Raw genomic sequence first — 14,363 nt, forward strand, 5'->3', positions numbered from 1 at the left:
GTGGATAAATGCTTCACCTGGGAATACAGAATGCTGGAGCTGCTGCTCTCTGTTCTCAGCTGCTGACAGATGGAGTTGGGGAGCATCTGGTGATCTGAGCGCAGTGGATGATGCACTGTGTGGTGTTAAATCACTGCTTTGATGCAAAGTTTTTGTTGCCCTGGTCTCTCCTCCACATAATCTTAAAGCAGTGTGGGTTTGTTTGCTTGTTTTTCTTAGTTGCAAGAAGCTGTTGCCAACCAAATCTTGTGGTTTCTTTGCTCCATGGTTTTCTCCTCAAAGCTCTTTGGACTGATATTTCTCTTCTGGCAGTGTTTTAAGCCCACCCATGGGTGAGCGGTAGCAAAGGCAGCAGTTGTGGTGGGTTAGCACTGAACATCTGACGCTCCTCCATGCACTGCCTGGGCTATTAAAATGTGCTAATTTATTGCACTGGGGACTGAAGTCAAACCTACAGGGCATGTTTCAAAGGAACTACCTGTCCCTACATTAACAGGTAGTTCCAAGGAACTACCTGTTAATGTAGGAGCAGCAACTTGGAGCTGCCAGACCTTTGCCAGCCTGTCTTTTTTTAAATCAGATGTGCTCATCTAAGTCCAAGGAAACCACCAAGTAGTCCAGATTTAAGGCAAAAATATCCGTCTTCCCTCTAATTAAGGACCTTATTGCAAGTAGTCTCCACACTGAGACACAGGGGAGCTGCTCCGTTCTTCTTGGCAGAGCTGACTGTCATACACGCATAAAGGAGAAGGCGTAAATAGCTGTGAGAAGCGTGTTAATTTTTTTCTAAAAATCTGGGTATTTTTAGCTTCATATAGCATAAATGCCCTCAGTGTGTGAGTGGCCCTTGCTAGGTCAGTATCAGTGATGGAGCCATCCCAGCCAGGGTGTATCAGCCTTGGGTATTATCTGCTGATGAAGAGGCAGGGCGGTTGCTCTTAATCCAAGCAGAATAATGTGCCTGAGACCTTAATTCTCTATGGGAGACAAAGGGAGATGCCTTAGTGCCAGGAGTATTTTGGAATTGTGCAAATATGCAAGGGGGATTCAGTTCCTGATCTGGGCAGGCTGGCAGCAGCTTTGCTGTAACCTTTGGAAGTGCTCAAGAGGTACTGGGCAGCATGTTTTGCTCTGATGTACAAAGCAGGGAGAGCTCGACAGCTCTGCTTGACAAAAATAACTGATTCTAATTTGGCTGTAAGCGAGGGAAATCCAGGCCATGCTGGAGGTGCGGGATTCCAGAGCAGGGGCAGAGTGGGCCCCTCGGTGGGGCTGTGCTGGGCTCCTGGGGGCGTTTCTTGTTGACCAGACCGCCTCAATTGTCGCTTTTTTGGCTTGCCACAAGACTGAGGCAGTACCTGTTCGATTCCGAATGGACTTATGCTCAAAAAATTGAAGACTATAATAACAGCATTAAAAAAACCCCAACGCCCCCCCCCCCCCCCACCTTTCTTCATACACTCCTCCTTGCTTCTTCACCCCGGGTTTCCCTTCAGAGCTGCGCCACGACTTTCTCTGGGAGGCAGCGAACGGTATTTAAAATTTGGGTCACGGAGGGAGGGGGAGCGGCGCTGCCGCCCGCGGTACAGGCGGGCAGGACCCTTCCTACCCCCTTCCTACCGGGGCCGTGCGGCGCCAAATTATCGCCCCCCCCCGCCACCATCACTTAAGCGGGGGAGGGTGTGGTGGTGGCAGGAACAGGCGGTAATCCCGTTATTTCAGCCTCTCGCTGCCCGGGTTGTTGTTGTGGCGGGCTCAGGAAAGCGCTCCGGGCTCTCCCTCCGGGCGGCCCGCGGGAGGGAACGGGAGAGAGCGGGATGGGGGGGGAGCCAGCAGGGGGCGCACGCTCCCCCGCCCGCGCCGCCGGCCGCGGTTTCCCTGTAGCCAATGGCGAGGCGGCGCTGGCGAGGCCGCCCCTCGCCCTCGGCCAATGAGAACTTACTACAGTGTTGTGGGGGGAGGAGGCGGGGCGGGGGGGGGTAGAGCCGCGGGCGGGCGGCTGCGGGCGCGGAGCGGCGGGCGCGGAGCAACGGAGGCAGAGCGACTGGCTGGGCACGGCGCGGCCCCGGGGTGCCGCACCGCGGCGGGGGCTCTGCGGGGGCCGGTGGGAGGCCGGCGGGCGCCGCGCGCGGGGGCGGCCGGGTAAGTGCGTGCGGGAGCGGGTGCGCGGCGCGGGGGAGTGCGCGCGGCCTTTGCGCGGCGGCTCCGTGTCCGTGTGTCCGTGTCCGCCCACGGCGGGTCGGTGCGAGCCCGCGGTCTCTGTGCGGGCGGGCACGTGTATGTGCGCGTGTGTGGTTGTGCACGGTGTGTGAGTGCGTGTGCTCATCTGCGCAAGGTGCATCTTCACAGCGAGTGTGTGCGGTTGGCGTGCTTGCGCGTGTAAAGGATGTGTGTGCGTGGGGTGTTGGAGTGTGCACGCGTGGTCTGCACAAGCACCCCGTGTGTGTAGTTTGTATCCGGGGTGTGTGGTTTGACTGCTGTGAGCTCTGGGTGTGAGCACTGCACGTATACGCAGTGCGTGTGCGTGCACTGTGTGTCTCTGCACATCAGGTGAGTGTGCCCCATGTGTATGTATGTACTGTGCGGGTGTGTGCAGCGTGTCTGTGTTTGCCCTGTGTGTGTTTGCAGTGACCGAATCCAGTGCATCTGTGTGCGCACAGCGTGTGTGTGCGCGGCTCGTGTGCCGCCGCTCCGTGGGGCTGTGTGACATGGAGTACTGGAAGTCAAAAGGCTGAGGCTCAGCCCGAGACAGATTTTGCAGGAGGCAGGAAATGGGGATAGCGGGATGGGGACACACAGCTCAGGGGAGCTGGCACCCAGTGTCCCCCTATGCTGGGGCGGGGTTGCCCGGGCTGTCGTGGCCGAGCTGGGATCCCCAGCTCTGCCCGGAGTCCATTGTGCAGGAGGGGGGAGGGAGATATGGCAGGGAAGGGCTTAGGGCTCCACAGACCGATGCCTGCTCACCCACCCATGGGACAAATGTGGATGCTGTGGTCTGATATGAGTCAGGCAAGGGCTCTTTCCTGTCCCTGGATCCTGCTTTGCCCTGAATTCTAGCTCAAGAAAACACCTTGGACCACTGGGAAGTGATGCTCTTACTGGGTTTTCCACCAAGATGTATTTTTATTTCCTATCTCCAGCGAGGCACCGTTTGTGATGAAAATTACTCCAGAATGTCTGGAACGAGTTAAAATCCACCTCAAACACCTCTGAGTCCTGCAGCTGCAAGTGTTCCAAGTCCTCACTTCCTTGTCTTTTGGGGAAAAGGAACTAGTTCACCCTTGGTGCACTGGTTTGAGGAAGCTGGTTTTGGGCAGGGTCTGTCAGCTTTTCCCTCTGTGGCTGTGTAAATGATAATTCAAGAATTGCATGATTGCATGGTGAAGAGAAAATTTCTTAGAGATTGTCCAAATTCTGGGGTTGGTGCTATGCTGGTTCAGTTATAATTCTGTGTGTTAATTTAATTAAGATACTGGACAAGCGAAGCAAAATAGGTCCCTTCCATTGCAAACTATTCCACGAAAATCTAATATTTGAACAGTACCACAAATCCCTTTTTGCCTTTCCTTGCTCTTTCCATTTAGGATTTGAAGGCTTTTCAAATACGCTGGATTTTCTTGCCTTAGTTTGCTGGATCTGGAGGGATGGTCTTTGAATTAGTGATTCTTATTCACAGTTGAGATATGTAAAAATAATGCCTGTAAGATCTCATGGGGCAGAGAGTATGCTGGGTCTGGATGAGGGATGCAGAGGGGCTCTGCCCTGGCTGCTGCTGCTGCTGTGATGCGGTGGAGTGCAATTCCTTTCACAGTTAGCTAACTCTTGTGTCACTGCCCCAGGATCTGCTCCCTTTGCTTCAGAGGTTGCTTTGTGGAGATCCAAAGTAGGTTGTTTTTCTTTTTTAATGGCTGATCCAGCAATATCTTTGATGAATTTAAGTTTTTCCTGCAGCATTGTGGTGACTGGTAAGGGTTGTGTGTCGCATGTCAGTGATACTGATACTCTTGATGTTTATATTTTACATCATCTTGCATCTTCATTTGCACTTCTAGGGCAATTTTGAGCATTGGGTGGGATTTAAAAGGCAGTGCATATCTCTGCTGCCATGGCCTTAATAAAGAAGGCAAGGATTTTCTAGGATTCCCATGGACAAACATAATCTGCTGTGGAAGATAAATATCAGGATAAACATAGTGCGTGCTCCTTACCTTGAAAACTCAATTAGAGCCTTATGAAACATAGAGAAGGATGATTTTTCCTAATATAAACACATTCATTATTTCCTGTATCAGTTTAGATGACAAGAACAGGAATTACCTGTGTTTTCGTCTGATCTCACAATTGCAAGTTAAAACAAATAATCTTATAAAAAGCAAAGCATTTCATGGGAAAGCAGTAATCCTGAAGAGTAAGGACTCCTCTTGGCCTGTTTCCAAACATTGTATGTTCCTGAGGCCTATAAATGCTTCAGGCAAGGATACTCCAAACCTACATCTCCTGGCTCCAGTATCTTCCTGCCAAGTGCCTATGTGCTCTGCATGAGCAGCCACGGTGTTTTTCATTGGAAAGTGGTAAAACAATGTCTCTCCTACTGCCCCAATTACTCCTTGTTGAGCAGATATTTGAATGAATGGAACATAGGCTGGCAAGGATGTGGTTTATCTAGGGAGCAGCCACCTCCACAAATTCATTTATTAGAGATCAAAGTGCTGCTCTGCCAGGATAGCTTGCAGGGATGTTGGGATGCTCCATGTGCTTTGATACATTGATAGGTGAATGATGATGATAATGGTGTTGTGAATGTGGCATGTAACATGCTGGAATAAAGTTGTGTATACAGAAGGGTTGCTGATGGAAGGCAGTGGCTCTGTACTAGGTTTTCACCAGCAGTTACTTGGCATCTCAAAGGAATCCTGGATTTTTGGGGTCAGCAGGTGAACCTCAGGCTCTTCATCCTTGGATGTTCCTGAGTATCCACAGCATCTGACTAGGAATTTTTTCTCAGATATCTTTTCTTGTATTCCCAAATGAGGGGCATGTGCTGAGAGCCTCTTCATTTGGGGGAACCGTGACAGTACCTGTGTCACTGCAGATGGATTTTTCTTCAGCCCCTTACTCCCATATTTCACCTATTTATTGGAAAAAGCCCTGGAAATCGGTGGTGCTCAGAGATCTTGTGTCCATGCCAGGTGGGAAAGCTCTGGGCTCTCCCCACCTATCCAGGCCAGAGGTCCCTGTTCGTAGTGGGAGCTTCCCACCCCTCTTTGGGTGGAGGAATGTGTGGGTGGGGCTGTGGTGGAGAGGTAGAGCTGAGCTGTACTGTGTGCCACACTGGGTCAGAATCTGAACTTGCTGGAGCTGCTTTTACACTCCTGGGAAGCTGTGATGAATCTAAGGGCTTTAATAGGACAGTGTGAGGGTCTCTGCAGTGGCCCTATGAATGCAAATAATTTCCCATCATAAACTTTACTTTGTACTTTTGAGCTCTACTGCAGGTCTGTTGGCTTCCCTCTAACTTCTGTGCAGTTTTCCTAGAGCGTTAAGGAATATCAGATACTCAGGTTGTTCAGGCTTGGAGCTGTGTTTCCTGCTGCTGTGTATTTCTCTGGGAAGTTCAATATAAACCTTTGCATCAGGACTAGAAATTGCAGTCTGGGCTTGGGGATCTTTTGCAATGATTATTCTTTCTTGGTGCTTGGTTTATTGTTGTAATCTCGTGTAGGCTAAGCAGGCAACGATGTGTAAAGATTTCCCTTTGTATTTCTAATCTACTACTGTTTTGATCAGTATTGTGGTTTCTTAAGTTGCAAAGAACTGTAGATGCGGCAGAGCAGGGATTTATCTTTGTCCATCGGATGGATTACGTAGGAATGTTTATGGCTTGTACTTAATCCAGATTAATATTATTAGTTTCTTTACATTCAGTTGGTTGTTTACACTTGTTTTCTGTTTATGTGAATTTTTGCTTGTATAATGCTGCTCACATTGTGTATTAAAAGCCAGTGCTTTTAATTTGTCCAAGTAGATCATTTAGATGGACTAAATCTTTCTCTCTCTCTCTTCTTTCTTTTTTAAATGAAGCAGTTCCACAGAGAGGGAAATTATGTGGGCTTCGGGGCTATGTTCAAGCAATCGTACTCTTCCAGGCCATGCTCCTCCAGACCCTGCTCCATTTTGGATCTGGGATTTTTAAACAAATTCCCATGCCAGCTTGCTTTAGCTGCTGTGCTCAGAGCAAATGTTGATAGCAGTGGTTTATAATTTATAATTCATAAAGTCTTACAGCACTTGAACTCTGGTGCTTTTGGAGGAGACTGAGAATTTTGTATCTCCCTGATCTCGGTGCAGAGCCTAAAAGATGTAGGAAGATGGGAAGCTCAGGGGAGTGTTTCGTCTTGCAGGTGGTGGGAGAGCTCCATGGCTGCCTGGTTGCATGGCCATGGCCACAGTGTTGGGTGCTTCCCTCCCCCATGTGTATTTTTGGGGAGCAGCCCAGTCCATCTGCTGGTGAGGGCGAGTGCCATGGGATGTCAGCCTGGCTTTCAGACTGGGTCACACAGTGGAATAACCCTCTGTGGCTGCATCAGGAAACCTGGAGCCCAGACCTGTGGAGGATCCTTTGCTCTGTCAAAATTGAGTCCTCCTTACAGGATCAGCTCAGCCTGAGATGTAAACCACAGCAAAACACACCGTGGCTGGAGCCTGGGGATGGGAGTACGCTTTGCAACAGTGGAAGAAGAATTGGGCTGGTTAGCTGTTTCTATGAAAACCACAATTCCTTTGAACTCTCCGGTCACTGGTTGTAGGCTGATTATTCCGCTCCTTCCCCACCCCATGGAATATGTGTGTGTGAGAGAGATAATTAAAAGCTTTTAGTTAAATAAATAACTAAGCTGCTCACGTGGCTTTATAGTAGAATTGCAGAGCCAGACCCTTGGAGGTGGAAGATGGGGCACGCTGCTGCTGGTCCCACAGCATCTCCTCACCTTCCCGTGCTGGTGTGGCCTTGGAGTGTGATTCCGTATGGACTTTTCACCCCTAGGGCCTGAGTATCACTGAATATGAGAGCGAGCAGGGTATAAGTGGGGACAGTCTCATCCCATTGTGTCCAGGGCTCCAGGCTCTATTTATTCCCTGTTATTCAAACTCTGCTCCAAAGACAGGATTACTAATTCCCGTCCAAATTCATCTGTGATGCCTGTGTACAAATGAATCAAAAGCATGAGCTGGTCTTTGCAATTCACTCATGAGATGGTGTGGATGCTCCAGGATGGCTTGAAGGGTGGTTTGGTTTTATCCCATTGACATGGAGCTGGATGGAACGTTTCATGTTCCAGCCCTGGTTTCTGCCTCTGTGAGCTGCCTGCAGTGCCTTGAGCCAGGCACTTGGAAAATGAGAAACATGCAGCTGGTAACCATTCCTGGGGAGTTTTAGGAGTTGTTTGTCTTTGGGCAGGGGTTGGTTCATGGAAGGATAAAAGTCTTTCAGGTCCAGCTTCAGCTGCCCTAAACAGCAAATATTTTTGCTCCTGCAGCCCTGCCTTGCATGCTGCCTTCCGGTTCCTGAACCAGTGTATAAGAGGGCCCTATAGCCAATGTCATAGAATCTCCTGAGTTGGAAGGGACCCACAAGGATCATCAAGTCCAACTCCTGGCCCTGCATAGGACACGCCAACAATCCTACCCTGTGCATCCTTGAGAGGGTTATCCATTGTCCAAACGCTCCTGGAGCTCTTGGCAGGTTCGGGGCTCTGACCATTCCCTGGGGAGTCTGGTCAGTGCCTGACCAGCTTCTGGGGGAAGAAACTTTTCCTGGTATCCCACCTGAATGTATATTCCTGATTTCCCCTCTTAACATGAGGGCCAGAGGAGAGCAGGATGCCCTGGGGCTTCATGGGAAAATGCAAATTTTAGTCAGTGCAGGGGCAGCTCAGGGTAACATTTTGCAGACTGACAAAAAACTCTCTTAAATCCCCAAACAAAAACTGCTGATCTGTCCTTCAAATACTGGATTCTGTGTTTGCATAGTGTATTAGTCCTATTGGCAAAGACACATATCCTGGCAGTGTCACTTTGACATGCACGTCAGACACAAGCCAGTGGGACCCTCCAGGGATGGAGCCCCTTGGAGAAGAGCAGTGGTGAGGTGTCATCCTCCTGGTACAAGGGAGTCCTCCTGTCCTTCATGTACCATGAAAACTCAGCTGCTCATTTGATCTAAAAAAATCTTGAAATCCAGCTTTAGGCCAAAGTTTTCTGGCCTTAATACCTTTTGCAACTATTGGTTGGCAGTGAATTGACAGGCAAGATGGAAATTGTGTGTTTAAATTGTGGGGATGGTTGTTGGTCTGAAGTCAAAAGAAGTCACCTATCCAGCATCCCTCTTTCTCCTGCATGAGTGCATGTAAGTATATAGAGGCAGTAAAAAGGCCATTTATCATGTAAACATGCCCTGACACAGACAGGAGGCAGACCCCTATGGCTTGTAGGAGGAAGGGGTCACATTCCATGCAAAAAACCAGCATTTTTAGGACCCTTGGTAGCACGTTATTACAATTTGAACAGGGGAAACCGGGTGGGATGAGTATCAGGCACTTCCCTGGTGTCCCTGCATCCCTCCTCCTGGGAAGTACCAGCGCTGCTCCCATGTCACTCCATTCCTCCTGGGATTGGTGCTGGTGGCTGATGCTGATATCGCTGCTTTTTTATCTCCAACTGCCAACTTGAAAGCCGAGTGTGTGTGGTGAGAAGCTCATGAGAGTCTTGGTGAATACGCACATGAAGTAGCAACAAGATAAACTCAGTGTGGGCTGCCTGGTCCAGCTGCGGGAATAACTTTCATCACTTTTTCTCCTTTTCAGAGGAAAAGCTGGAAGCTTTTGGGGCCTGGAGAAGAGTTCAGTTGCAGAGAAAATGCGAGTTTTCAGCTGTTCATAAATGTTTCTAGTCAAAAGGGTTTAAGGACCCCCACACTTTCTCGAAGAGGGGGACCAACTAGCAAGAGAAATTGTTTTGGAAGAGGAAGAATGTAGGGTACATATATATTGCTTTTCCATGGATTTTCGTGTGCAGCCAGGCTCCCCCAGGTGTTTAAACAGGATGGAAGAGGGGTCTTGCAGATGTGTGAGTTTGCTGACTCACACACATGAGCTGGCTTCATTCTTCAGGGCTTTCTGAAAAATGTAATATTGTCAGGATGACCTTGGGAATGTGGTTTATCTGCAGTGGGAGCAACTGCATCAACGTGGGAAGGGCATGCTGGTGATACTGGGGGGAAATTGCCACGTGCTGAATTCCTCTGGCACTGCTTCTAGTGAGTGCTGTAGTTTCTTCAGACTTCTGGAGGGGTTTGTTGTCGTTGTAACTGCTGCTTCTGTTACTTCCATCAGGTCTGTCTAGGTGCTGCCTTCAAAAAACACTTCCTTTGTTTATGGGTGGTAGCAGTATCAGTTTGTTTGTTCCCACCCATCTCTGCTCTTTCCTTCGCTCCTCCCGGAAATAGTGGAATAAAGCTGGGGTTGGTTGATGAGGTCAGAGCAGCTGTTGTGCCCATCCCGGAGCAGGACCCCTTCCCTGCCCATCTCTTCAGTGAAGTTAGGGATGCTTCACTCCCTTGATAACAAGAACCCAAGGGACTTGTCGTGTCCAAGCAAGTTCGTCTCAAAAAATGACCTTTTTTTCCTCTGTTTACACACTGAAGCAAGTTTTTTCACTTTGTTTTGTTCTGAAGCAAGATGCTTTGAGTAGCTGATGTCTCCCATCCCCTCAGTTTTGGGTTACCAATGCAGAAAGCATCCCTCTTCTTGGTTCAGGTGCTCTTCCTCCTACCTACTGGATGCCTGTGGGGAAACCAGCAGTGGCACAGACAGTGTTAGTGACTTCATGTTTTGCAGCTGCTGCTCTTGTCTTATTTAAAAATGATGATTGACTCTCTTAATCTATCCTGATGATGACGTATGGCGATATTCCTTTTGCAGACATGTGGCTTATTAAAAAAAGAGTCCCTGTTGCATGATGAATCGAGAGGGAGCACTCGGGGAAACGGAATCTATTAGTGTTACTTGCCTGTGTGCCTCCTGAGGCAGGAATGGGAGTAGATAATGGACATGAGGGATGAATTCACAAAGCAAGGAGGCTTGCAATTACAGAGAAATTTGGTATTTCAATGTGATGCTTTTCTTGCAGGTTTATTTTTTTTATAATTGAGCTGGACTTTACAGCATGAGCATTGCTTGATTATTACACTGGTGGGTTTGACCTGCACAGTGCTAATCACAGCAAAGGCTGGCAATCAAATACATTATATTATACACAGCATATGCAAATACAGTGGAATTAAACTTTTTTCTCCTTTTTTTTGAGGTAGATGCACAGCTGCATCTGTGCCAGTGATAAGGTTCTCTGCAGACACAGGTGAAGGAGAGGTGCCAGCGCCCTGTGCCTGCAGCTCCATCACACACGGGTTCAGGAGGTTGGAAGGTGTGCACGGAGCTCATTAGTGTCTCAGTGGGTGCTAACCTGGTTACAGGGTTGGCTCTGTTTGCTGGGGGAAGTGGTTGTACGTTAACCATTTCTCATGATTTCTCAGCACAAACAGTTGTAAAGCACTCCTGTGGTAGGAGCAGCTGCAAAAAGCGCTCAGCTCTGGTTTTGCTGTGCAGAGGTACCCCCTCCTGCCTGGCCTTTGAAAACAAAATATAAGGAAACAACTCTGCCCTTTTGAAGTATTAACTACAAAATCAGCTGAAAATTTGTTGATAGATTCTGCTTGTTTTGGAAACAGGTTAACCTTCTGAAACTTCTGACTCTGGCTGAACAGGGAGTGATGAGTTACACTGAAACTGAGGTTTGATTAATTGTAACTTTCATAGCACTTCAGCTTAGCCTCTAGAAAAACAATATAGGATTGATGAAGAACATTGTTCTTTCACTAAAACACTAGTCCTAATAAATTTTCTGGGGGGGAGGGGGGGGACGACAGAACATCAGAAACACTCCCATAGAAAATATTTTGAGACATTTCTTTAAAACAAAAAGCAAGGGGAGAGAGAAAAGAACAAGCCTCTCTGTTGTAAAGGATTGTCAGAGCTTTGCTATTGGAGCAAGAGTGTTTGGGATTTAGGGAAGTAGGACACGCAGCCGGCTGCACCTCATGAGATTGACCATCATCTCAACATGCCTAGGTCAGCCAAGACTAGCAGTTGCTCAATTCCACATCTCCAGAAGAAACAGTGACTGGGGAACGTGCAGTTTTTGTCTGTTTTTCCGAGTTAATCTCCTTGCCCTGCTTTCCCACCTATGGGCTGTGGTTTTGCCTAGTCACAAGGTATTTCATGGGTGCAGTCAGTTCAGGTGCTACAAGTCAGAGATGTCTGGGGATGAGTCACTAAAGCTCAGGATGGGGCAAGTTTCTCAAAAACAAGAAAACAGGCATTGTGAAAACTTAATTTTAAGAGTTGATTCCCAGACACGAAAAGATCCAGACCTCTTGGTATTGCCAGTGATGAGCTCTTTTGATGTGCTTTGAGAAATAGGCTTGAAATTTGTTGCTGTGTTTAAAAAAAAAAGTGTCTTTGCTGCTCAAAGCAGTGAATTATATTTTTTTTTAATCTGAAAAAAATGGAAAATGGAAAAAAATTCAGCTTGGAGCTAAGCGGATACTTGATTTTTAAGTTGATAATTCGTCACACAAGTAATTAGCTAGTGTGATATCCAGCACAGTCCCTTCTGACTTTTGCAGTGATCATATATGTGATCTGCTCTTACTGTGGAGAAAAATGGATGTGGCACTTGCATTTTAGTTGGAGGACTCGCTTTTTTGGGTTGAATCACTGTAAATGGGGATGTGTATGTTTCATTTAGAATCTGAGATCCACCCATCTGGTACTAATGAAGTGTTTGGTGTAAGCCACCTGCAGCAGAAGCCTATGCAGCCATTCTTGATTTCCCAATGGCATGAGCATTTGTATGATTATGTGGCACCTTCTTATTTTAAGCTGTGCTGGAAGTTGGTTTTGCTGCTTAAAATGAACTTCTGTAAAGTAGCAGCTTGCTGGGTGACCACTAATTGATTTAATTACTGCTCTTAATATGAAATATGTTGTGGGTTACAGAGGCAGGTTCTCCTGCACCACAGTACTAGACTGATGCTGTCCCAGATGTGGGACGTGTTCCCTGTGGCCCCAGGGCAGGCATGTCCCTGGTGTGAGCAGTTCAAGCCACCATGGTGTTCCCCATCCCAGTGCTACAACATGGATTTTTCTCTAAAGCTGTGCTTGGCAAGGTCTGGGAGCAGAAGTGAAGCACAGAGAAGAATTACTCTCCTTTTTATCTTTCCTCTTGTATTTGGATGTCTAGCACTGATCTTCCCTGCTGTTGTCAAGACTGAGTTCTGCAGTGCTGTTGGTGAAACACTTTGAAAGTGCACTGTGCCATGCAAAGGGAAACACATTTTTGAGAAAAAAAATCTAATATTAAAAATAAGTAGATAATCATGGCAAAGTGCTGTTTCCTTCTGGCATATCACTGTTTCATGCAAGTGGCAGTGAATTGTGCAATAAAGATCTATTTGTAGAAAGCTAAAAAAGAGGCCAGAATTTACGGGATTATTAAATCTGAGCAATGTGAGTTGCACAATAGCTTGTTATGCTGCTGTCTGCAGAGGCCACTGTGTGAAGGCAAACGGGCATTCTGTGCTCTTCCTGAAGGCTCACGCTGTACTCCTGTGTCCCTAGGCTCTGCACAGGGAGCTGTTTTGGGTCTTAACCTCACTGGGCTGTTATTAATGCTTGAACAGCACAGTTCTTGCTATAAAGTTACCTGTGCTTGAAGGGCCACGGTACACAGGCATTTCTCCCATAGAGTTTGGGTTCCTCATCCTCCTGGTTTTGAGTGCTTTGCCAAGGTGCTTAAAACTCATGGGCATTTATACAGCACTGGCTGCTGTTGCTGGTGCGTGCCTTTAATTCCAGAGATTTCTAGGTTAACATCCCCAGGCTTGAGCTGGTGTTTTGTTGAATCCCATAGGGAAAAACAGATATTTATTGCTGTGGATACTTGAGGGATCCAAAGGGCTGCTGAAATCTGGGCATTGTGGCTGTGATGTTCATGGTCTGTTTCACCAAACCTGGCCTTCATGCTCAGGACTGTTAGTCTACCACTGGAGGAATCTCTCTTTCTTCTCCCAGAGGAGAGACTGGTCCTGGATGCTTCAGCCCTGTGCAGTAAAGCAGACAGCAGCCTTGTTCACAGGGTACTCTGTAATTAATGTTGGCTCTTAAGAGCCGAGTAATTGGGAGCAGTAATTGGATGGTAGCTTAAGAGTAGGAGTACAATTTAATAAAACAAACAGGCTTGCAGTTGTAATGTCAGCAAGTAAAACACCTGGGAAACAGCAAATCCACATGGCGGTGACGCCAGTGAGGTCCGTGCTCAGCGCAGGCGCTTTGAAGCCCAGGCAGTCAACCAAAGCCTGCAGAGCAGGGCAGGGCAGGTCCTCTTCTCCTTCCCTTGTTGCTGAACGGGGAACACAGCCTGGTAAGGCAGATACTTTTTAAACATCTCCCATGCTTAGGAATAAGAGAATGAAATGTTCGTGTTTTGGAGTTCTAGTTCACTTCTAAAGAGCTTTTGCAGCTTGTTTAGCTGGGGAGCTGGAGTGAGCTCAGGCTGTGCACCGGTGTCCTAACCAGAGACCAGCTCATTGCATTTGTTTCCGTCTCGTTTTTGCTGTTTACTCTTAAACTACACTTCTTGCCACTGCAAGGGCTCTCATTAGTCTGCTTTTATTTTCTGCATTGCCCTGCTGACAGCTTATACTGGCAAGGAGGTGCCTCCCAGCTAGCTCAACCTGCTCAGACCTCATTTGTATGTTCATTGTTTTTATCTCAGAGGGGAACGGGTGACTATTTACCTTCAGATTGTGTGTATAGAAAGGGAACTTGAAGGAAGTGCAAAGGAGGTGTTTAAGAATATATTTATTGGAGGACCAAAGAGTGGGTTTGGCTGGGGCACCTGGGTGAGCTCACTGATGCTTTTTGCTCTCTCCACTCTTTCACCCTGGCCTCATTTGAAGGGTCTTCTCATGGCAGTTTTAACCCGAACAATGGTATCACCAGAGCCTGCAGAAAAGAGGATCTGTGTGGCATTTTATTCCCTTGTGCTGCATGAATGTGGATTTCAGCAATATTGTTGTGTGGCTCCTGCTGTCAGCAGCACATTGAAAAGAGTGGCTCACTTGTCTGGAATTGTGACTGTGGGATTTGCAGCCCTTTAGCAGCATAATTTTAGCTGAGGCTCTCCATTTATTCCTCAGTACTGGGCAAGACCAATTGATTTTGGATCTCAGTATTTTGGAAAATACT

General features: G+C 47.7%; 1 protein-coding gene across 4 annotated transcripts in view; it reads left to right on the forward strand.

Annotated features, from left to right (window-relative positions):
* EPB41 (erythrocyte membrane protein band 4.1) overlaps positions 1–14,363 on the forward strand; it is a 95,329-nt gene that overhangs the window by 17,095 nt on the left and 63,871 nt on the right. The window contains exon 1 of one of the 4 annotated variants that reach the window (XM_071453294.1): positions 2,013–2,142. The exons of the other annotated variants lie outside the window; for them this stretch is intronic. The gene's annotated coding sequence lies outside the window, so the exon portion shown is untranslated. Of the gene's footprint in view, positions 1–2,012; positions 2,143–14,363 lie in introns of those variants that run through there. 4 annotated transcript variants of the gene reach the window in all.

Source organism: Agelaius tricolor, unplaced genomic scaffold, assembly GCF_023055355.1.
Source record: "Agelaius tricolor isolate 1412-34295 unplaced genomic scaffold, bAgeTri1.0.p SCAF_36, whole genome shotgun sequence".
Lineage (NCBI taxonomy): Eukaryota > Metazoa > Chordata > Aves > Passeriformes > Icteridae > Agelaius > Agelaius tricolor.